Genomic DNA, 24,061 nt, shown 5'->3' with positions numbered 1-24,061 from the left:
TCTCAGTTTGAGACCAGATCTGATTCTCACCCTGTGTACCTCTGTCTTCATTCTCTGAAATATAGCAAACCAGGCATGGCAGCTGTATAAGAAGCATGTGTATCAAACGGCAATAAGTATAGTAAGTTTGCCTTTCTTTTCAGTAATGCTTCCAATGTAAAGCATTAGAATAGTTTAAATCTTCTAGTCCCAAGCCATTAATTCAATGAATTGAGAAAAATGTGATTACTTTTAAAATTTAACCCAGAGTGGAAGGAAAGACTTTAAAAAAAAAAAAGAAAAGAGAAAAGGAATCCTACTTTTGGTACTCTGAATAAAAAAAAAAAAAAAAAAGAGAGGGAGAGGGCTTCTATAAGTTGAATATATAAAATATCTGAAAATACAGAAGCTAGTACAAAGCTTCTGGAATCTTAAAAATTAGCTAGTTCTTGGTCTAGTCTATTTATGGCTAAGTTTAGGTACATTCGTAACACATCATAGGTACTCAAATGGTGTTATAGTTATCAGCTACTATATGCTACAGATTTTGGTTACCTTAACTCATTAAACCTGAAACAGTTCTCCAATATAGACACTTATTTCTCCTATTTTATAATTGAAGGAATTCATAAGTGATTCAAATCTTATTGTATTGTTACCAGAGCTCATGATTTTTCTACAACAGCCTACAGCATAATTGTTTAGCTATAGTCTAGGTGAACGTACTTTTTTGACCTAAGAGTTAACAGGTATACATTCTAAATTTAGTTGTAAAGGGTATAGAGAAAAACAGTAGTGATAGAACGTTTGGCCCATGCCAAGATCTCCACCTCTGTGAAGATAGGTTTTATGACTTATGAGTCAATAGCGCTTTGCTGTTGTTAGGTGCCATCAAGTCGGTTTTGCCTCATAGCAACCCTATATACAACAGAATGAAACACTGCTGGTCCTGTGCCAGCATCACAATCATTATTATGCTTGATCCCATTGTTGCAGCCACTGTGTCAATCCATCTTGTTGAGGGTCTTTCTCTTTCTCGCTGGTACTCTACCAAGCATGATGTCCTTTTCTAGGGACTGATCTCTCCTGATAACATGTCCAAAGTATGTGAGACGAAGTCTCACCATCCTTGCTTCCAAGCAGCATTCTGGTTGTACTTCTTCCAGGAAAGATTTGTTCCTCTTTTGTCAGTCCACAGTATATTCAATATTCTTTCTCACTACCACAATTCAAAGGGGTCAATTCTTCTTCAGTCTTCCTTATTCATCGTCCAGCTTTCACATGCATATAAGGTGATTGAAAACATCACGGCTTGGGTCAGGCACACCTTAGTCTTCAAGGTGATACCTTTGCTTTTCAATACTTTAAAGAGGCCTTTTGCAGCAGATTTGCCCAGTGCAAAGCATCTTTTAATTTCTTGACTGCTGCTTCCATGGGTGTTGATTGTGGATCCAAGTAAAATGAAATCCTTGACGACTCCAATCTTTTCTCCATTTCTCATGATGCTGCTATTGGTCCAGTTGTGAGGATTTTTGTTTTCTTTACATTGAGGTATAATCCATACTGAAGGACGTGGTCTTTGGTCTTCAGCAAAGAGATAGAAAACCAAAAGGGTTTGGCATTCCTCAAGCTGAAAAAACTGAAGAAAAATTTAAGCCTCAAGTTGCAATATTGAAGGATTCTATGAGGAAAATATTAAATAATGCAGGATGCATCAAAAGAAGACGGAAAGAATGCACAGAGTCACTACACCAAAAACAAGTGATCAATGTTCAGCCATTTCAGGAGGTAGCATATGATCAGGAACCAATGGTACTGAAGGAAGAAGTCCAAGCTTCACTGAAGGCATTGACAGAAAACAAGGCTCCAGTAATTGACGGCATACCAATTGAGATATTTTAACAAATGGATACAGCACTGGAAGTGCTCCCTCATCTATGCCAAGAAATTTGGAAGACAGCTACCTGGCCAACCAACTGGAAGAAATTCACATTTATGCCTATTCCCAAGAAAGGTGATCCAACTGAATGCAGAAATTATAGAACAATATCATTAATAACACAAGCAAGTAAAGTTTTGCTGAAGATCATTCAAAATTGGCTGCAGCAGTATATCAACAGAGAACTGCCAGAAATTCAAGCCAGATTCAGAAGAGGACATGGAACCAGGGATATCATTGCTGATGTCAGATGGATCCTGGCTGAAAGCAGAGAATACCAGAGGGATGTTTACCTGTGTTTTATTGACTATGCAAAGGCATTCAGTTGCATGGATCACAACATATTATGGATAACATTGTGAAGAATGGGAATTCCGGAACACTTAATCGTGCTCATAAGGAACCTGTACATAGACTTTAAACCATGCAGTAGCCCCTTGTTCTATTCAGGGAAGGTGTGTGTCAAGGTTGTATCCTTTCACCATACCTATTCAATTTGTATGCTGAGCAAATAATCTGAGAAGCTGAACTATATGAAGAAGAACATGGTAATAGAATTGGAGGAAGACTTACTAACAACGTGTGTTATGCAGATGACACAACCTTACTTGCTCAAAGTGAAGAGGACTTGAAGCACTTACTGATGAAGATCAAAGACTATAGCCTTCAGTATGCATTACACCAATATTGCTAGCACTGTCTGCATACCCCCATTTTCAACACATTTCTTTTGACTGTTCGTTATCCACTGAATTCTTGGCAAGAATTACAAAATAAAACATCTATACTAGCTGGATGAAGTTAACAATAATAATAGTAATAATAATGGAACAAAAGTTACTTTGGGCCAGGGTTTCTCAACCTCAGCACTTTTAACATTTCGGGCCAGATATGTTGTTGTGGGGGCTGTCCTGTGTGTTGTAGGATGTTTAGCAACACCCCTAACTCCTATCCACTAGATGCTAGTAGCAACTCCCCAGTTGTGACAACCAAAAATGCCTCCAGGCCCTGCCAAATATCCCCTGAGTGGCAAAATTACCACCTGTTGGAAATTGCTGCTAAATTTAGGCCCAATTATCTAAATATTTTTGGTGAAGTGTCTGTAGTAGGCCAATAATCTTCAATGACACTGTAAAGTCATACTTTTGTGCATTTTGCATTCCATTTTGGTAAGCTTTAATGTTTACTTGTGGCTTCAATGTTGAATAGATATCCTTCTAATATGTTTTATACCCTTTCCTAACATCACGAACCAAAGGTGTTGAGCATCACTGAACTCTTTCTTTACGGCCCAGAGACATCACTAGAAGCAGCGAAGTTACACTGCCCTATAAGGCAGCAGAGAATGTCCTCCTGGCCCACTGAAGGGTGTAAAGTTGGTCGTCCTTGTGCTAAATCGTCACAAGCTCTCATGTTACTTAAATTCTTGTGTCTACTTTTTATTGTTTTTCCATATTCCTTCTTTCCTTTGATAGACCCCTTTTCTCTCTCTCTCTCTCTAATTTGTAAAGTGTCTTCCTGCAGGTAAAGTGCACCTGACTCTATCAGTCATGTTCTTCCCTTCTAATCACTGTTTTGGATCTAGTATTGACTTATTATCCACATTTTTGAGTAAAGTGCATTCCATTTGTGAAGTCCATCACGGTTACACAGGTGCCTGCTTCCCTCCTAGTTCTTTGTCATATTCTGAAGAGTAGAGGTTTCTATATACCACAACTCAAAAAAGGTAACTCTCTATCGTTAGATTTACTCTATAAAATGATTGACTGTGATGATGACCCTGAATCACAGAAAAATTGAGTGGATTACATCTTGTAACTGAGCCATTAAAGAATTTTAAACAGGAAATGATCAGATATCACTCTGGCAACAGCATGGAGGATGGTCCAAGGCCAACACAAAGCTCAAGATAAAACATGGTCAGTGTCATCTCACATTTGTACACACCCAGGATTGTGTGCTGTGTAATTTGTGGCATAATTTTAGAGTATGAGAAAATAAGGTTTTGTTCAGGGTTTATTTTCACTTTGGAGAGTACATCAATAATGGTTGATTTACCAAGAACAGTTAGGCTTCACTGTAAGAATAGTACATATCCAGGGAAGGGGAAGGGCTTTGTGCCTCAAGTAGCTTCCCTGTTAGCTACTTGAGCAGAAAGAGGATGTCAGGGGAAGTAAAAACCCATCAGGAGAAAACCATGTCTCCTGCGGTACTGGCTCTGCTGACAAGTTGTTAGCAGAGGTTAGTTGTGAATCTATCCCCCAGGTTCTGATTTACAAAGAGGAGCAGCTTTGCGGGGATGATGTGCTCTGAGCAGAAAGGGTCATCCGGAGAAGTTATGATCAACACTTTCACCAAGGCTAGAAACCAATATTTCCACTCCTAAAGGCTAGTGTTTATATTCACTTTATATGGCTAAATAGAATCACACATTACTGACTTGTAATACAACTAACTTTAAAATGGTCTAAGCATCCAAACTCCCTAAGGGACCGAATTGCTGAGCTGAGGGCTGTGGAGACCGTGGTCTCAGGGAACATATAGCCCAATTGGCATAACAGAGTTTATAAAGAAAATGTTCTACATTCTACTTTGGTGAGTAGTTTCTGAGGTCTTGAAAGCCTGCAAGCAGCAATCTAGGATACTCCACTGCTCACCCCTTCGAGAGCAAGGAAGAAAGAAGAAAACTAAAGACTAATGGACCACATCTACCACGGCCTCCACCAGACTGAGTCCACTTCAACCGATGGTGCCCAGCTACCACCACTGACCACTCTGACAGAGATCACAATAGAGGGACAGAGCTGGAGAAAAATGTAAAACAAAATTCTAACTCAAAAAGAAAGACCAGACATCTTGGCCTGACAAAGACTTGAGTAACCCTGAGAGTATGGTCCTTGGACACACTTCCAGCTCAGTAATGTGACCACTCCTGAGGTTCACCCTTCAACCAAAGATTTAACAGGCCCACGGAACAAAACAAGAATAAAGAGGGGCGGCAGCCCTGGGCCAGGGACTGGAAGGCAGGAGGGAGCAGGAAAACAGATAATAGGGAACCCAGGGTTGAGAAGGGAGAGTGTTGACATGTCGTGGGGTTGTTAACCAATGTCATACAACAATGTATATACTAACTGTTTGATGAGAAACTAGTTTGTTCTGTAAACCTTTGTCTAAATTTCAATTAAAAGGAAAAAGGTGCAAGTTTGGAGGTTTGAGTCCACTCAGAAGTGCCTTGGAAGAAAAGCCTGGCAATCTGCTTCTGAAAACTCAGCCATTGAAAACCCAATGGAGCACATAGAGTTTAGAACTCTATGAGATCCATAGAATTTTAACCCACATGGAGTCACCATAGTTGGAATCAGCTCTACGGCAACTGGTTGATTGGTCAAATCTTGATAAGATTCACTTATTCTATTCGACAAATATTTATTGAGCACATACTCTTGTGTCAGGTCTAGAGAATATAAAGAAACACAAATTCCTGCCCTCAGAGTTTACAGTGTAATGGAAAGAGCAGACAATTAAAATAGTATGACAGGTCTTATGCCTATAGCATGGGAGTCCATCAGAGGGGCTTCCAAGGTGGCCTTAGAAGGTCACAGGTCTGCCACAAGTGGTATTGCAGGTTGAGCACTGACCATCATTGCCTGTGACATGCACCCTCTGGAGATGTGCAGTGTCCAATTGCACAACCACATGGAGCCTGGTCAAGAAAGATTTTCTGGAAGAAGTGGCCTCTGAGAGATCAGAGGAGGGGCAACAATGTATATAAAGAATACGAAACTGCAAATAGCTACCTATGGCTGAAGTTTAGACTGTAAAGTTGAAAATGGCAAGAGAGGATTTCGAAGAGATAAGCAGAGGAGTGTGGGGTTTATTTTGAAGGCAGTGGGATAACACTGAATAATTTTCAATTTGATTATATTTGTGTTTCAGGAAGACTACTTGGGCTGAAAAAGCCAGACACAAAAGGACAAATATATATGATTCTACTTATATGAAATGTCTAGAATAAGTAAAGTCATAGAGACAGAAAATAGCTTAGAGGTTACTTACTGTGGCCTGAGGGAGGGGAAAAAAGGGGAATTATTGCTTAATGGGTACAGAATTTCTATCTGGGATGTTTTGGAAATAGTAGTGACGGTCGTATAATATTGTGAATATAATTAATGGCACCAAATTGTACACTCAAAGATGGTAAATTTTATGTTATAAATATTTTAGCACAATTGAAAAAAAGAAAAACTATTTGAGCTGCAGTGTGGCATGTGCCTGGGGAGGAAGGTCCCGGAGACAAGAGACCATTTAGGAAGTAGTTACAGTAGCCCAGCTGAGAGATAAGTGTGACCTAAATGAAAATAGTGGCAATGGAGATACATTCGCTCTCACTTTTATTGATAACCTCCCCCAGCACTTCTCATGAATAGATTCATTAGCCATTAAGAAGATAAAAATCAAAATAATTTAATGATTCATTAGTCCTGGAAATCAAGGACTCGTATGTAATTATATCAATAGCTAAAACCTACTGAGAATGTAATATGTGCTAGGGATTATTCTCAGTGTTTTATGTGTATTCTTCCATTTAAACTTAACACAATCCTATGATGTAGGAAGTATTACTCACATTTTGCGAATTAGGAAACCAAGGCACAAAGAAATTAAGTAACTTGCCCAAAATTATCCAGCTAGAAGGTTGTGGAGTTGGGGTACAAAAGTAGGTGGTTTGTCTCCAGAACTTACGGGGGTGCCATCTACTGAGACAGAAGAAACAAGAGCAGGTTTCTGAGGGAGGATGATGGGTTCAGGGAACAGGCTTGATGAGTGTAAGATGTCTGTGTAACACCCAGTAGAGATGTTCATTAGCAGTTGCATGCCTGGGAGCTCAGGAGAGAGATTTGGGGTAGAGATTCAGATGCAGGAATCATTAGCATATAGATGTAGGTGGGAGTCATTGAGAGTTGGGAAAGATCATCCAGAGAGTGTCTACCCACCCAAACCCACTGCCTTCGAGTCAATTCCGACTCATAGCGACCCTATAGGACAGAGTAGAACCGCCCTGTAGAGTCTCCAAGGAGCACCTGGTGGATTTGAGCTGCCGACCTTTTCGTTAGAAGCCATAGCACTTAACCACTATGTCACTAGGGTTTCCAGAGAGTGTCTAGAGTATATATATAAAAAAAAGGTCTTAGAATAAAAACATTGGGAACGGTTTTAGGCTGGGTTCTCTAGAGAAGCAAAGCCAGTAAAGCATATAAATGTATATATATCTCAGTTGTCTAGTGCTACTATAACAGAAATACAAGTGGATGCCTTTAACAAAGAGAAATTTATTCCCTCGCAGTAAAGTAGTCCAAACTCAGGGCACCAGCTCCAGGGGAAGGCTTTCTCTCAGTTGGCCTTCTCATTAATCTTCCCCTGGACTAGGACTAGAAGTTTCTTTGCACACGGACCCCTGACCCAAAGGTTGCATTCTGCTCCTGGCACTGCTTTCTTGGTGGTATGAGGTCCCCCACTCTCTGCTTGCTTCCTTTCCTTTTATCTCTTGTGAGAGAAAAGGTGGTATGGGCCACACCCCAGGGAAACTCCCTTTACATTGGATCAGAGATGTGACCTTCGTAAGGGTGTTACAATCCCACCCTAACTCTCTTTAACATAAAATTACAATCACAAAATGGAGCATAACCACACAATACTGGGGATCATGGCCCAGCCAAACTGATACACAAATTTTTGGGGGACATAAATTCAATCCATGACTAGAGAGAGAGAGAAATTGATATCAAGGAAATGGCTCACACAGTTGTGGAGGCTGTAATGTCCCAAGCCCGTGGGTCAGAAAAGAGGCTTCTCCTGATTCACATAGCCACAGGGGTTGGCCAGCCCAAGATCACCAGGCCAGAGAGCAGGGATGTTGCTCACAGGCTGTGAAGATTGACAAATCCCAACATCAGCAGGCAAGACCTCAGGTAAGCTGCTAGCTTAAGTCCTAAGAACCAGAGGTCAGAGGAACAGAAGCCAGCTGCAGGATCCAGGGAGAGCAAAAAGCCACCCTCCACCAGCCCTGCTTGAGCATCTGCCCACACTCGATGCAGGCCACACCTCAAGGAAACACCCCTTCTACTGGCTGGCTACTCACAGCAGATCCCATCATGATCACAACATGGTCACATATCAGATCTCAGCAGGGAAGTGATCACAACATTATATGACTGTCAAAACATTGAGAATCATGGCCCAGCCAAGTTGACACACAATCTTAACCTTCACAGGAACGTAAGAATACAAGCCTTCCAAAGAGACTGAGAGGAGAAGGAAAACTAGGGGAGTATTGTGAACTGTAATGGGAAGTATAGTCAAAAGAAGAGATTTCTTTAAGAGGCTGGTGGATGAAATGTTTCCAATAGGTCAAGATCAATAAAAATCAATAGATTTGGCAATAGAGGCTGTTGGAAACCCTGGCAATGGCAGGATCAAGGGAAGGGTATGGGTAAAGGTCAGACTGGAGTGGGCTCATGGATAGATGGGAGGAGAATGAGAGAGAGCAAAAGTAGATAACTTTCAAATTGCTTCATAAGAAGAGAAAAAGCAAATAGGGTGATAGCTAGATAGAGACACTAGGTCAGAGGAAGGCTTTTCAAGAAAAGAGGGAATAGGAATGATTAATTATTAGGAGGAGGTTTGAGGATGTCATTGGTCGGTTGTAAAGACAGCATGGGGGTGATGTCTGACCTCCTCCAACCCCACAAGGGGGAAAAGAATCCAAGATCAACAGCTCCAGGCTGACTCCCATGAGGCAAAGGCCAAACAAGCCTCTTCTCTCCGCCATCTTTACCAATTCTGACACCAAATGTCCCTCCCACAGCACTTTCTATTTGTCTCCTAGGGTCGATAATTCACTGCAGTGGCCAAAAGAACTCATAGACCATACTCACAATTATGGGGTTTATTAGGAAAGTAACAGTTACAATTCAGGCTCAGGAACATTCGGGACACAGTCCTTCCATCAGGATAGCCTCTTCCCAGCTGTGCTTGCAGGCACACCTCTCCCTGGCCCCAGGCCTCTCCCCGAAAGGCATTTAGCTTTCTCTCTCCGTGGGCCAGGAAGCCCACCTTGCCGTCTCCTGCTGCTGGGTCTCTCTTGCCGCCGCTTCTCACCATCTTCAGGGTTACAGCTTGCTCACTTTGTCTCCTGCTTCCAGCAGCTTCTCAGTGCAGGGATCCCGGGTCCAAAGTATGCACTCTCCACTCCTGGCTGTTCTTCCTTGGTTGTGGGCTCCTCCTCTTGGCTCTGGAATTGGCTGTCTTTTAAGGCAAAACTGACCAATCCCCTTGATAGGCCACAATTACCCTATCACGCAATCACCTCAGGGTGGGCTAGAACGGCCACAAACAAAAGTAATTAATTGCACCACAGTGGCTCAGGGGGAACCTCAAATAACACAGCCACAGTGAGGAGGGACTAGCCAGTCTCCAAACTGTCATTCTGTCCTTGCTGGTATCCCCTGAAGTCTTGTCTGTCTTGTGGGCTGGAGCTACCTGGCCTTTGATCAATATATACAGGCTCTGTTGCTGATATTGGCGAGCCTCACTTGAACAACTGTGTGCTCCAGATTCTCTATGCTCCAGTTCTCTGAGGCCCCCTTGCCCTGACTCTAGAACTCTTCTAGGTTCCCAGCTCTCTGTCTGCATTCTGGATCCCTCCTTTGGAGTCCAGGGCCTCTTTCCTGCATTCCCTGTCCCATTCTGAAGGGTCTGGGCTTCTGCGAAGCTGCTTTTGGGCACATCCACCTACACAGCTCCCTCATCCATTGCCAATTTACCTCCTGGGGACTTGCTAATTCTGAACACAGGGCATTTCCAGGAGGCTTACTTCTTTCTTTGCCATGTCCTTGATAGCAGGAAACAAGCCCATCTGCTTTGAGTTTCTCCGAAACTATCAACTGGTCATGGTCACTCTGTTACATCAGAATTTCAGCCCCAAGAAGTGGGGGAAGTCAAGGAGCAAGCTCACACTTATATCAAAAACTCATTCCCCTCAAATCTCTCCAAGTGTCTTCCCCCACCCAGGCAGCATGACCTGTGTGTCACATTCTGCAATTTCTCTTCTCAGTGGTTCATGGTGCAGCTCTACAATTAATTTTCCAAGCTTAATTCTCATGTTTGAAAGTACAACAAAAACTTTTATTATTCAAAGGCTAAGCTCTTGCAGAATTACAAAAAAAAATTTTTTTTGCAGTTTTATAACTTTATGTGATAATCAGCTGTTACTTTTCATCCACATTGACTGTAGGTTTTTGAAAGAGGTGAGGTGTATATAGGTAATTAATGAACAGAGCTTGTTTGGTATGTCTTCAACCTCGTTACGTTTTCTGGACAATCGTACTTGGGTATGGTATGGGACACTCCTTATTCCTTTGGCCCAGACAGCTGTCTTGAGCCTGGTGTCCAAGCACACATCTCGTGTTCCTATCTCTTTTATGGCAAATTTTGGAATCTCCTTGAGTGCCGAGGGGCCTGCTCCTTGAAGTCCACTCCGTCGATGCGCTCGTGACTGTTGATGGTATACTCCCTGGTCCCACTTCGTTGATAGCAGAGTAGCCCTTCTTCTCACCACCCTTAAGGAGCCATTGTGCTGGGACCAGAATGGAAAGTAAAATACCTTTTATTACCTTTTTTTTTTTTCCTACTGTAGTCTCTAAACAGTCTCTTTTTAAAGTAAAAATTCCACAATAATTATTCATTCTAGACTGCTTCCATCATTCCTCTGTAGGTCACCATATAAAAACCTATTACTGCTTGAGAGTTGGGGTGAGAGGCATAGGGTAAAGAAATGAGCATATTCATAATTTAATATGAAAATATTACTCCATTACAGACTCCTATCTCTGTTACTTTCTGTGTGACCTTGGGAAAATTATTTATCTGTTCAGAGCCTGTGTTTTCATTTATAAAATACAAGAAATAAATAGAACCTACTTCATGAGTTCATTGAGTGGATTAAATGAGATAATTCATGTAACGTGTTCAGTGCAATACACAACACATAGTTCTCGGTTTTGTAGGCACACAGTTATATATTTTGCAACAAGGCAGGGTATAAATAATATACATTTATAATAATGAACAAAATGTTGTGAATAATAATGAGGTGGTATATGTAGCAAGCACTAAGGAACTATATAGACTTCTTCAGTCTATCCAGTAAATTAAGCTAGGGGAGTGGATAAAACGTCAGGGGAATGGATAAAAGAGTTCAAGGCCATCTCCAAGGCACACCAGCATTTAAAGGACAAGCAGAGGAAGAGGAAACCTCAAAGGAGATGAGAGTGTTGGGGGGAAAACCGGGACAGTGTCATGCCATAGAAGTCAAGAGACAAGATATTTCAGTAAGGAAAAAATGACCATCAGAGTCACATGCTTCGGATAGGCCTTAAGACTGCGCGGTTAAGGAATGACTGGGGGCCAGCAAGTGCTGTAAAGAAGGGAAATAGGGCTAAAGCTGGAAGGAGTCATCAAATACGTTCCAGGTTTGTCTGACTTTAGGATGGCAGATACTTCCCATGTTTAACAAAGCTGGGAAGGGGAGGGACAGGGAACTTGGGATGGCAGATAGAAGGATGCCCTGAGGAAGCCTGAAGAGTGATACCCAGATTCAGATGAAAGCATTAGGGTGGAACTTAGACAGGAAGAGGAAACCTCGTCTATCCTAGCAGGAAGGAAGGAGAGAAGATGGGTCTAGGTGTTAGTAAGCAGATAGATTTAGTGGCAGGAAGTTGAGTTCTCATCTGACAGTTTCTCTTTTCTCTGTGAAGCAATAAGCAGAGCCATCTCCTTTAGAGAGATGGGGATGTGAACAAGAGGTTTGAGAAGGGTGGAGGTGACTATTGGGGCTATACAGAGAAGGGTAGCAACCCATGAGTGTCAGAGTAGAACTGTGCTCCGTGGAGTTTTCAATGGCTGACTTTTCAGAAGTAGATCATCAGCTTTTCTTCAGAGACGAAGCCTCTGGGTGGACCCGGACCCTCAACCTTTTGGTTAACATCTGAGTGCATTAACCCTTTGCATCACCAAGGCCACCATGAGCTGAAGTTAACAGGACAGCAACTTTTTTTTTTTTCAGAGAAAGATACACTGCAAAAATCACTGATACGTCTAATGAAGCAAATGGTCGTCATATTATGGTTTTCAAAATGAAAACTTTGAAATGTGGGAAGGATATTTTTTCCAGACTTGAATACAGAGACTGTATTTATCCCATTGGCAGCGTGCACCAATTGGAACACATACATAAAGAAAGGAGTAGTCAATGATGTTTGGTGCAACAGCATTTTCTCTGGCCAGCTTTCTACTGTTGTAGTCAAATAAAAAACTATGTGGGCCCTTTAATATTTTAATATTAAACTAAAAAAACCCATTAAACTAAAGTGACCTGGTAAAATAAACTGATAGTGAATTGACTCCAAAATTTTTACAAGAAACTTGTGTTCTCTTCGTTTTTAAAGTATTTTCAACCGCCACTAGGTGGTGTTTTGTTCATTGACTTGGAAAAGTAACATTTTCTTTTGACTCCTATTTCAGAAGGAAACATACTGAAAGCAAACATGCTACCAGCTTCATTGCAGTCTTAATATTTACTTTCCTACTAATTCCAGTTTTCGAGACCAGCTATGACATAAAAGAACACTTTCCTTTTCTCAAGTGTTGCACACTGTTCTATTGGTCTTTAAATGAAATGGAAACGAAAGTGTCTTTTTTTTCTCCCCTTATCTTTTTTTTTTTAAGAGGACTAGGGGAATGGAATGATGGAGGAGGCAAGCTTTATGTGAGAGAGAAGTATGAATGTTTGCCTGATTGAGAAATCACTTGGCACTTACAATTCCTATACCTTTCTTTTAAAATAAAAGTTTCAATTAAAAAGATCAAATGCTTTTTTTTATCTTGATAATTTTTATTGTGCTTTAAGTGAAAGTTTACAAATCAAGTCAGTCTCTCACACAAAAACTTTTATACACCTTGCTACATAAATTACTCTCCCCCTAATGAGACAGCCCGCTCCCTCCACTCTCTCTTCTCATGTCCATTTCGTCAGCTTTTACCCCCTCTACCCTCTCATCTCCCCTCCAGGCAGGAGATGCCAACATGGCCTCAAGTGTCCACCTGATCCAGGAAGCTCACTCCTCACCAGCATCCCTCTGCAACCCATTGTCCAGCCCAATCCATGCCTGAAGAGTTGGCTTTGGGAATGGTTCCTGTCCTGGGCACACAGAAGGTCTGGGGGCCATGACCACTGGGGTTCTTCCAGTCTCAGTCAGACCATTAAGTCTGGTCTTTTTAGGAGAATTTGGGGTCTGCATACCACTGCTCTCCTGCTCCCTCAGGGGTTCTCTGTTGCGTTCCCTGTCAGGGGAGTCATCGGTTGTAGCCAGGCGCCGTCTAGTTCTTCTGGTCTCAGGATGATGTAGTATCTCTGGTTCATGTGGCCCTTTCTGTCTCTTGGGCTTGTAATCGCCTTGTGTCCTTGGTGTTCTTTATTCTCCTTTGATCAGGTGGGTTGAGACCAATTGGTGCATCTTAGATGGCTGCTTGCTAGCGTTTAGGACCCCAGACGCCACTCTTCAAAGTGGGATGCAGAATATATTCTTAATAGATTTTATTATGCCAATTGACTTAGATGTCCCCTGAAACCATGGTCTCCAAAACCCTGCCCCTGCTACACTAGCCTTCAAAGCATTCAGTTTATTCAGGAAACTTCTTTGCTTTTGGTTTAGTCCAGTTGTGCTTTCCCGTCACCTAAAGTAGTTCCCATCTGCTATCTAATTAGTGAATACCCTCTCCCACCCTCCCTCCCTCCCCCTTCTCGTAACCACAAAAGACTGTTTTCTTCTCAGTTTAAACTATTTCTCAAGATCTTATAATAGTGATCTTATACAATATTTGTCCTTTTGCAACTGACTAATTTCACTTAGCATAATGCCTTCCAGGTTCTTCCATGTTATGAAATATTTCACAGATTCCTCACTGTTCTTTATCGATGCATAGTATTCCATTGTGTGACTATACCATAATTTATTTATCCATTCATCCGTTGATGGGCACCTTGGTTGCTTCCATCTTTTTGCTATTGTAAACAGTGCTGCAATAAACATGGGTGTGCATATATCTGTTCATGTAAAGGCTCTTATTTCTCTAGGATATATTCCAAGGAGTGGGATTGCTGGATCGTGTGGTAGTTCTATTTCTAGCTTTTTAAGGAAGCACCAAATCTATTTCCAAAGTGGCTGTACCATTTTACATTCCCACCAGCAGTGTAGAAGTGTTCCAATCTCTCCACAGCCTCTCCAACATTTATTATTTTGTGTTTTTTGGATTAGTGCCAGCCTTGTTGGAGTGAGATGAAATCTCATTGTAGTTTTGATCTGCATTTTTCTAATGGCTCATGATCATGAACATTTCCTGATGAATCTGTTAGCTACCTGAATGTCTTCTTTAGTGAAGTGTCTATTCATATCTTTTGCCCATTTTTTAATTGGGTTATTTGTCTTTTTGCAGTTGAGTTTTTGCAGAATCATGTAGATTTTAGAGATCAGGCGCTGATCAGAAATGTCATAGCTGAAAACTTTTTCCCAGTCTGTAGGTAGTCTTTTTACTCTTTTGGTGAAGTCTTTGGATGAGCATAGGTGTTTGATTTTTAGGAGCTCCCAGTTATCAAGTTTTTCTTCTGCATTCTTAATAATGTTTTATATACTGCTTATGCCATGTATTAGAGCTCCTAACATTGTCCCTATTTTTTCTTCCACGATCTTTATCGTTTTAGATTTTATATTTAGGTCTTTGATCCATTTTGAGTTAGTTTTTGTGCATGGAGTGAGGTATGGGTCTTGTTTCATTTTTTTGCAGATGGATATTATCCAGTTATGCCAGCAGTATTTGTTAAAAAGGCTGTCTTTTCCCCATTTACCTGTTTTGGGGCCTTTGTCAAATATCAACTGCTCATATGTGGATGGATTTATGTCTGGATTCTCAATTCTGTTCCATTGGTCTTTTTATCTGTTGTTGTACCAATACCAGGCTGTTTTGACTAGTGTGGTGGTATAATAGGCTCTAAAATTAGGTAGAGTAAGGCCTCCCACTTTGTTCTTCTTTTTCAGTAATGCTTTACTTATCCGGGGCCTCTTTCCCTTCCATATGAAGTTGGTGATTTGTTTCTCCATCTCATTAAAGTATGTCATTGGGATTTGGATCAGAATTGCACTAAATGTATAGATTGCTTTTGGTAGAAGACATTTTCATAATGTTAACTCTTCTTATCCATGAGCAAGGTATGTTTTCCCAATTATGTAAGTCTCCTTTTTGGTTTTGGTGTTTAAGCCTCTTTTGGTTTCTTGCAGAAGTGTACTGTGGTTTTCTTTGTATAAGTCTGTTACATCTCTGATAAGATTTATTCCTAAGTATTTTATCTTCTTAGAGGCTACTGTAAATGGCATTGATTTGGAAATTTCCTGTTTGATGTTTTTTTTTGTTGGTGAAGAGGAATCCAACTGATTTTTGTATGTGTATCTTGTATCCCGACACTCTGCTGAACTCTTCTATTAGTTTCAGTAGTTTTCTTGAGGGTTCCTTAGGGTTTTCTGTGTATAAGACCATGTCATCTGCAAATAGAGGTGCTTTTACTTCTTCCTTACCAATCTGGATGCCCTTTATTTCTTCATCTAGCCTAATTGCTCTGGCTAGGACTTCCAGCACCATGTTGAATAAGACCGGTGATAAAGGGCATCCTTGTTTGGTTCCTGATCTCAGTGGGAATGCTTTCAGGCTCTCTCCATTTAGGGTGATGTTGGCTGTTGGCTTTGTAAAAATGCCCTTTATTATGTTGAGGAATTTTCCTTCTATTCCTATTTTGCTGAGAGTTTTTATCACGAATGGGTGTCGAACTTTGTCAAATGTCTTTTCTGCATCAATCGATAAAATCATGTGATTCTTATCTTTTGTTTTATTTATGTGGTAGATTACATTAATTGTTTCTCTAATGTTGAACCATCCCTGCATACCTGGTATGAATCCCACTTGGTCATAGTGAATTATTTTTTTGATATGTTGTTGAATTCTATTGGCTAAAATTTTGTTGAGGATTTTTACATCTATGTTTATGAGAGATATAGGTCTATAATTTTCTTTTCTTGTGGTGTCGTTACCTGGTTTCGGTATCAGGGATATGGTGGCTTCATAGAATGAGTTTGGTAGTATTCTGTCCTTTTCTATGCTCTGAAATACCTTTAGTAGTAGTGGTGTTAACTCTTCTCTAAAATTTTGGTAGAACTCTGCAGTGAGGCTGTCTGGACAAGGGCTTTTTTTTGTTGGGAGTTTTTTGATTACCTTTTCAATCTCTTCTTTTGTTATGGGTCTATTTAGTTGTTCTACTTCTGTTTGTGTTAGTTTAGGTAGGTAGTGTGTTTCTAGGATTTCATCCATTTCTTCTAGGTTTTCAAATTTGTTAGAGTACAATTTTTCATAGTAATCTGATATGATTCTTTTAATTTCAGTTGGGTCTGTTGTAATATCGCCCCTCTCATTTCTTATTTGGGTTTTTGCTTTCTCTCCTGTTTTTCTTTTGTCAGTTTGGCCAGTGGTTTATCAATCTTGTTGATTTTTTCAAAAAACCAGCTTTTGGTCTTGTTAATTCTTTCAATTGTTTTTCTGTTTTCTATTTCATTTAGTTCAGCTCTAATTTTTATTATTTGTTTTCTCCTGGTGCCTGTGGGTTTCTTTTGTTGCTCTCTTTTTATTTGTTCAAGTTGTAGGGATAATTCTTTGATTTTGGCCCTTTATTCTTTTTGGATGTATGCATTTATTGATATAAATGGACCTCTGAGCACCGCTTTTGCTGTGTCCCCAAGGTTCTGATAGGAAGTGTTTTCATTCTCATTGGATTCTCTGAATTTCTTTATTCCATCCTCAATATCTTCTATAATCCAGTCTTTTTTGAGCAGGGTATTGTTCAGTTTCCAAGTATTTGATTTCTTTTCCCATTACTGATTTCCACTTTTATGGCCTTATGGACAGAGAAGATGCTTTTTAATATTTCAATGTTTTCGATTCTGCTAAGGCATGAGTCGGAACTGACTCGACGGCACTGGGTTTGGTTTTGGTTTTTGGTTTAAGGCTTGCTTTATGACCTAACATGTGGTCTATTCTAGAGAATGTTCCATGTGCACTAGAAAAGAAAGTGTACTTGGTTGCTGTTGGGTGGAGTGTTCTGTATATGTCTATGCGGTCAAGTTGGTTGATTGTGGCAGTTAAGCCTTCCATGTCTTTATTGAGCTTCTTTCTGGATGTCCTGTCCTTCACCAAAAGTGGTGTGTTGAAGTCTCCTACAATTATTGTGTTGCTAGCATATTATCTTTTCCCCCAATTGCAAATTTTTTCCTTCCCCAAGGCCAGGAGGATGGCTCTAGGTGCTCAACAGTGTCTATCTCAGGCTCAGGAAATTCAGCTGCTGAAGCTGGCTTGGGGGTGGGGGGTACGGTAAAATATACGCAAGTTCTTAGCTTTTGCCAAGAGAGTGCCATTCTTCTCAGGTTCTAGAGGTGTGAGTAGGCTGTGGGGCTGGCTGCTTCTCCCTGAGGAAACTGTGGCCAAAATCTAGTACTAGCCTGCTGCTGCCACTCCGGGAATGGTGCCTGAGGGGTCTCTGGATTCGGGTCCGGTAACTCCTCTCTGCTTCTGAATGGTCTGTTCTTCCCCCTCCCTTTGGTTCATTTTCTAAGCTTGTCTTTGAAGCTCAGGGCTCCCAGCTTGTCACAAATATACTCGTTTCACTTGTTTTTTCAGGTCTTTGTTGTAAAGAGGGCTCACGGAAGCGTCTGCCTATTCCACCATCTTGGCTTCGCCTCCTCGAATGCTTTTTTAAAACATGCTTACTGGCTTTTTAAATCTCCTTATTTAATAGTTCCTACCACTCTTATGATGGACATACTAAGATAAAATTCTTACTATCTTCATACTGAAGTCTTTTGCATAGGTTAAAAAGAAAAAAGACTGGCTCTGGATAAAACCAAAAAAACCCATTGCCATCGAATCAGTTACGACTCATAGCAACCCCATAAGACAGAACAGAACTGCCCCATAGAGTTTCCAAGAAGCGCCTGGTGGATTTGAACTGCCAACCTTTTTTTTTGTTAGCAGCCGTAGCACTTAACCACTATGCTACCAGGGTTTTCATAGGACCTGCTTTATCTCTAGTTAGGGGCATTTCTGGAATCAGTGAGAAGTTGGGAAGACACAAAGCCACTGAAATCCCATGACAAGGCTGACTGCTGTTGAGTAGCCCTATGGCCTTCTTCTCCCTCTCTCCACAGAACTTTGGAGCTGAAATACACCGTCTGTTGCAGGGACTTGCCCAGGTCACACCATCATCACACAGCAGGGCTGGATTTTGAAAGCCTCAATACCCAGACTCCAGAGATTAGAGACAAATCCCCATTCTGCATAAAAGAAGAGTTTTGTGGAGCTTTACTGCTCTCTGAAAATGTATTTTACATGGGAGGTTGGGGAATGGGTTTTTAACAAAGGGTTTTTAATTATACACTAGTATAAAACCAAACCTGAATGGAAATCCTTTCGTAGCAGAAACTCTGGTGGTGTAGTGGTTAAGTGGTATGGCTGCTAACCAAAAGGTCAGCAGATCAAACTCACAAGGTGCTGCTTGGAAACTCTACGGAGCAGTTCTACTCTGTCCTCTATGAGCCGGAATCAACTCGACGGCAGTGGGTGTTTGTGTGTGTTTATAAAACCAAAAAACCACACCCGTTGCCGTCAAGTCAATTCTGACTCATAGTGACCCTGTGGGACAGAGTAAAACTGTCCCGTAGGGTTTCTGAGGAGTGGCTGGTGGTTTTGAGCTGCTGACCTCTGAACCACTGCACCACCAGGGCCCCATAAGCCACTATAGTAATGTACTATTACACTATGTTATTTCTCTTCTGACTCCTTTTCTGAGAAACATAATTGTAATCATTTGCTATGATTCAAGTTTTTATTTTCTGCTTCTGTCTTCTGAATAATTCAAAATAATTCATTCATTCTTAAAAAAAAAAAAAAACAACCTGTTGCTGTCCAGTTGATTCCGACTCATAACCACCCTATGAGACAGAGTAGAACTGCCCCATAGAGTTGCTAATGAATGCCTGGTGGATTTGAACTGCCAATCTTTTGGTTAGCAGCTGTCGTTCTTAACCACTATGCCAATAGGGTTTCCATTCATTCTTAAGACTCTCATAATCAACTCCTCAGCCTGTGCCATCAATTCCTTCTTCTTGCTAAAACAATACTACTACTACTATCATAGGGTTATGACGATCATTAAGTGGGACAATGCAGGTACCTTAGTAATATTATTATATTTTTACATGCTTCCTGGATATTTACATTTAATCTTCAACACTAATCGCCTGTCCTTCCAAAACTGGCTTCCTGTCCCAACTTTTGCCGCGATTCTCCCAGTTTTTCAAGCCTGAGAAATTGAGTCTTCTGACTTTGCTTGTCTTCATCTCCTTTGTTAGTCTACAAATTCTATTTCTTACCAAATATTCCTTTTACTCCTTATTGGTCCTTCTTCCTACTCCTAGTTGCAACCCACGCCTGAATTGCTACGATTTCTTAGCTACCTTCTGTGTGGGCCAGCCTTCATACTGTTGTCTGTTTCTTAAGCACCACTTTCCTCCTGTCCCTTGTTTGAAACAGCCAATAGTTTTCTACTCTGCCTTCAAGGCCCTCTGTAATCTGGCCCTGTTCTATCTCTGCAACCTTATTTCTCACTCCTAACACACTTCCTCCTGTCTCCTACATTGTCCTATGAACGTAACACGTTTGTTTCTCCAGTCTCTGGCCTTTACCTTTGTTTTCTTTCTATCTAAATCCCATTCATAATTTAAGGTGCAGGTCAAAGCACATGTGGTTTATTGCTTACTTTTCTGGATTAAAAAAACCTGTTTCATAAATAGGACCCATGATTATTTCCTGTCAGAGTTCTAACAAGTATGTTGTTTTTCCAAATGGATCCTACTTGGAGGTAGATTCCTTGTCTTTGTTTCTATTGTAGTCCCTAAGGTAAACAAAAGTGACCAATAGGTACTTATTGACCAAATTCTTCTTTTTCATGGCCTGTAATTTAGTGTCAATATTCATAAGTACTTTTAACAGCAAGAAATAAACTCAAATTAGTTTATTTTTTACGTGTTAGGAATTCTGGTAAAAGATTTATTTGGGGAGAATTTTAAGCAAGAGGCTAAAATATTTTTAAATTATAAATGAATTTTAATTATACATGCTGATGCACTTCTAAATAGTTATAGCAGGAATGCAAATATCTTTTATTCAAGTTCTTAAATTATTGATCAAAGTCATTTTCAAAAATAGCTCATGACTTTTAGGCACTTACACAGCTTCTATAGATAAACAGAAGGCTACATAATAAAAACGACAATGAAGCATATCTTTGGTATTCTCAAAATTGTTATCTAATGTTATTTTGTCACAAATATACTCTAGCCCATAAAAAAAGATTGCAGCTAGTTTAATTTGGATTGCACTTAAGATGTCATGAAAAAGATTTGAAGAGTTTTACTTGCAATATGTTAAAATTTAGGCTATTGACATGGTTGTTTATGATTCAGCAGATTGCCCCATAGTGCTGGAGGCCTCCTCAGAATCCACTAGCCGAGGTGAAAAAACCAAGATGTAATATAGGAGGTGTTTTCCCAAGAATTTTGCAATTGGGGGAAGTCAATAATTATCTGTTGAATAATTTTTTAAATACTCTATGTTAGGAAAGCAGTATTACTAAACTCTTTTTCTGCCTTGATGTTATAAGACCCTATGGCAATGAATTTTAATAAGCATACCTCTCCAGAACGGACAGAAATACGAGCCACATGTTTAAATTACAGAGATAAAAAAAATTATTCGTGGGAAAAATACATGAAACAAAACACATACTACAATATTAATGAATAATGTAAAAGGATTTATTTCTGAAGATAATAAGGCTGACAAATTCTTCCTCATTTCCTCATAAATATCATATAAGGCATTTGTTTCCATTTATGAGAAACTCAGAATGGACAATTCTACAATTCTGAATTTGGCTAAATAAACCCCGATAAAAAACTTTTGCCTCATTTTTGTGTCAGGCTGTTATGGATTGAATTGTGTCACCCAAATATGTAAGTCAACTTGGCTAGGTCATGATTCCCAGTATTGTAGGGTTTTCCTCCATTTTGTGATCTGATGTAATTTTCCTATGTGTTGTAAATCCTAATCTATCCCTGTGGTTAATGAGGCAAGATTTGGTTATGTTAAAGAAGATTAGGGTGGGATGCAACACCCTTACTCAGGTAACTTCCCTGATCGTATGTGAGGGGAGTTTCCCCAGAATGAAGTCTGTATCACCTTTTATCTTAACCCACAAAAAAAACCCAGTGCCCTCGAGTCGATTCCAACTCATAGTGACCCTATATGACAGAGTAGAGCTGCCCCGTACAGTTTCCAAGGAGTGCCTGGCAGATTCGAACTGATGGCCCTTTGGCTAGCAGCCATAGCACTTAAACACTATGCCACCAGGGCCTCACACGTGAAACGTCCCCGGTTTGAAACCGGGTGGAAACACCTTTTATCTTACAAGAGATAAAAGGAGAGGGAAGCTAGCAGAGAAGAGGGGGACCTCATATCACCAAGAAAGAATTGCTGGGAGCAGAGTGTGTCCTTTGGACCTGGGGTCCCTGTGCTGAGAAGCTCCTAGACCAGGGGAAGATTGATGACAGGGACCTTCCCCAAGAACCGACAGAGAAAGCTTTTCCCTGGAGCTGATGCCCTGAATTTGGACTTCTAGCCTACTAGATGGTGAGAAAATATATATCTCTTTGTTAAAGCAATCCACTTGTGGTATTTCTGTTTTAAGACTAGATAACTAAGACACAAGCTATGACAAACAGCATCTCTTCTTAATTTATACGTTTTTAAAAGAGATTAAAGCAAAAATATTTTTAAAAGGAGCTCTTTTGGGGGAAACATTTCCCTCTTCTTTCTGCTTTTACAAGAAACAAAACCTACTTCAAAATTAATTGAACAAGGTAAGCCAATCTTTGACATAATTTGCATAGCTAAAAATGAGATTAATGCATGATAAAACCATGCGTTACTTTGTTCAAAAAAACTCTAGCTCAAGCAAAGATGTCTTAAGTGTAAAATCTAATACAAAGAGGCAAGGGAAGACATTGTGACCATGACATGGGTGTACTAAGGACACAACGACAGAGACGAGGTAGATATACCCTCTCCTTGGAAAGCCCGGGTGGAAGAACTTTCATGTACAGCTGAGGAAAAAAGATGCACACCACTGGCCCATTATCAAATAATAGAATTCTTCTAGTTTGATTGCTGTGCCATATTTGATAATTTATTTTACAATTAACCTATGATTTGGTGATGTGGATCCCTTACAATAGAATAAAATGATGCATATTTTTTATTGTAGTTTCCAATGTCACATGGCCTTTGTTATTTCAGAACTAATTAGTCCTTTAATTTTGGAAACATTTTCACTGGTTGCACTTGTTCTCTGGCAATATACAGTTTGCAATTCACTAATTAAACAGCAAGACCATTTCTTCAGAAAGGCCTTTATTCTGTATCTTTTTTTTTTTTTCCCCTCACAAGGAGGATGTTAGCTCTCTAAGGATCTTAACACTTTGCCTCTGTGAACAACCAAGTCTCAGTCTATAGTTACCGATAACCTGGAAAGGCCTGCAGTTTTTTTTTTTTTCAAACCATGTGAAAAAAATTATAGAAAAAGTTCATTTGTATTTATTAAAAGTATGAAGAAATAACTTTTTGTATATTTGATACAATTCTGGTAGCAAAGTGGTTAAGAGCTGAGCTGCTAACCAAAAGGTCGGTAGCTCATGTCCATCAGCTGCTCCTTGGAAATGCTATAGGGCAGTTCTACTCTGTCCTGTAGGGTCGCTATGAGTCGGAATCCACTTGGCTGCAACAGGTTTGGTTTTCTGGTTTATTATCAAATAAAATTACAGTATAGTAATTCCAATTGCCTCAAAAGTAACTATTTTCTTGAGGTGAAGGTAATCTAAAAATATGTTTAAAATTTATTCCTTCTAAATGTCCTTCAGAATTGCTTTTAGAACTTTGTGTTCTCTAGGTATTATCTATGAGGTAAAGATCTAGGAGTAACTGGAATTCTCCCATGATTATATCATCACAGACATGTTCATGTCAGGCAGCAAACTCTAGTCTCACAGATGTAGAATTAGCAAAACTACATTTAAGTACATGCCACAGACAAGAGACTATTCTTGGCCTCTTGAAAGAAGTCAAATCGAACATGAGTTTGATCTTGGAATACATCATTCATGTGTTGAACGTTACTACAGATATGCATTAACTTCTCTTCGTGAAATTGTCTAATGGCATATAAATAATGTAGATAAAGCACATATGATAGAATGTGCACCTCAAAATAAAAGTTACGTGATTCCTTAAGTCTTCTCAGATAGGCTCAGAGATATGACCAACATGTTACTCCCCAAGCTCTCCATCAAAATTGGTTTATTTATTTAGCACTTACCACTTCTAACTGTACTAATTGTTTTCCAACCTGAAAAAGAATGCAAACTCCTGCAAGGCAGGGGTTTTTATTTTGATCATTGGTACATTTCAAATGTCTAGAACAATGTTTGGCACCTGCTATAGTTGTGTGCCATCTGGTCGATTCTGACTCACAGCTACACTATAGGACAGAGAAAAACTACTCCATAGGATTTCCAAGGCTATAATCTTTATGGGAGCAGACTGCCAGGGCTTTTCTCCTGAAGAGCTGCTGGTGGGTTCAAACTGCCAACCTTTTGGTTAGCAGCCGAGAGCTTTACCACTGCATCACCAGGGCTCCTTGTCTCATACCTAGTAGCACTCAGAACATTTGCTGAATAAAACAGTGTGGTAGGAGATGAGGCCAGAGATGTAACAGGACAGAATGAGGAAGCAGATTGTCTAAGGCCTTGTTGACATTGTAAGAGCTCCAGCTCTTACTGAGCGAAATGAGGAGCCACTCTGGGGTTGAGTAAGAGTCCT

The 24,061-nt window shown here is 40.2% G+C and overlaps 1 pseudogene; it reads right to left on the bottom strand.

Annotated features, from left to right (window-relative positions):
- Positions 1 to 10,094: 10,094 nt before the first annotated feature.
- Positions 10,095 to 10,662, bottom strand: LOC111749482 (large ribosomal subunit protein eL31-like; annotated as a pseudogene).
- Between the last annotated feature and the right edge of the window lie 13,399 nt (positions 10,663 to 24,061).

Source organism: Loxodonta africana, chromosome 6 (genome assembly GCF_030014295.1).
Source record: "Loxodonta africana isolate mLoxAfr1 chromosome 6, mLoxAfr1.hap2, whole genome shotgun sequence".
In the NCBI taxonomy this organism is placed as follows: Eukaryota; Metazoa; Chordata; class Mammalia; order Proboscidea; family Elephantidae; genus Loxodonta; species Loxodonta africana.
This window is presented reverse-complemented; position numbering and strand designations above follow the sequence as displayed.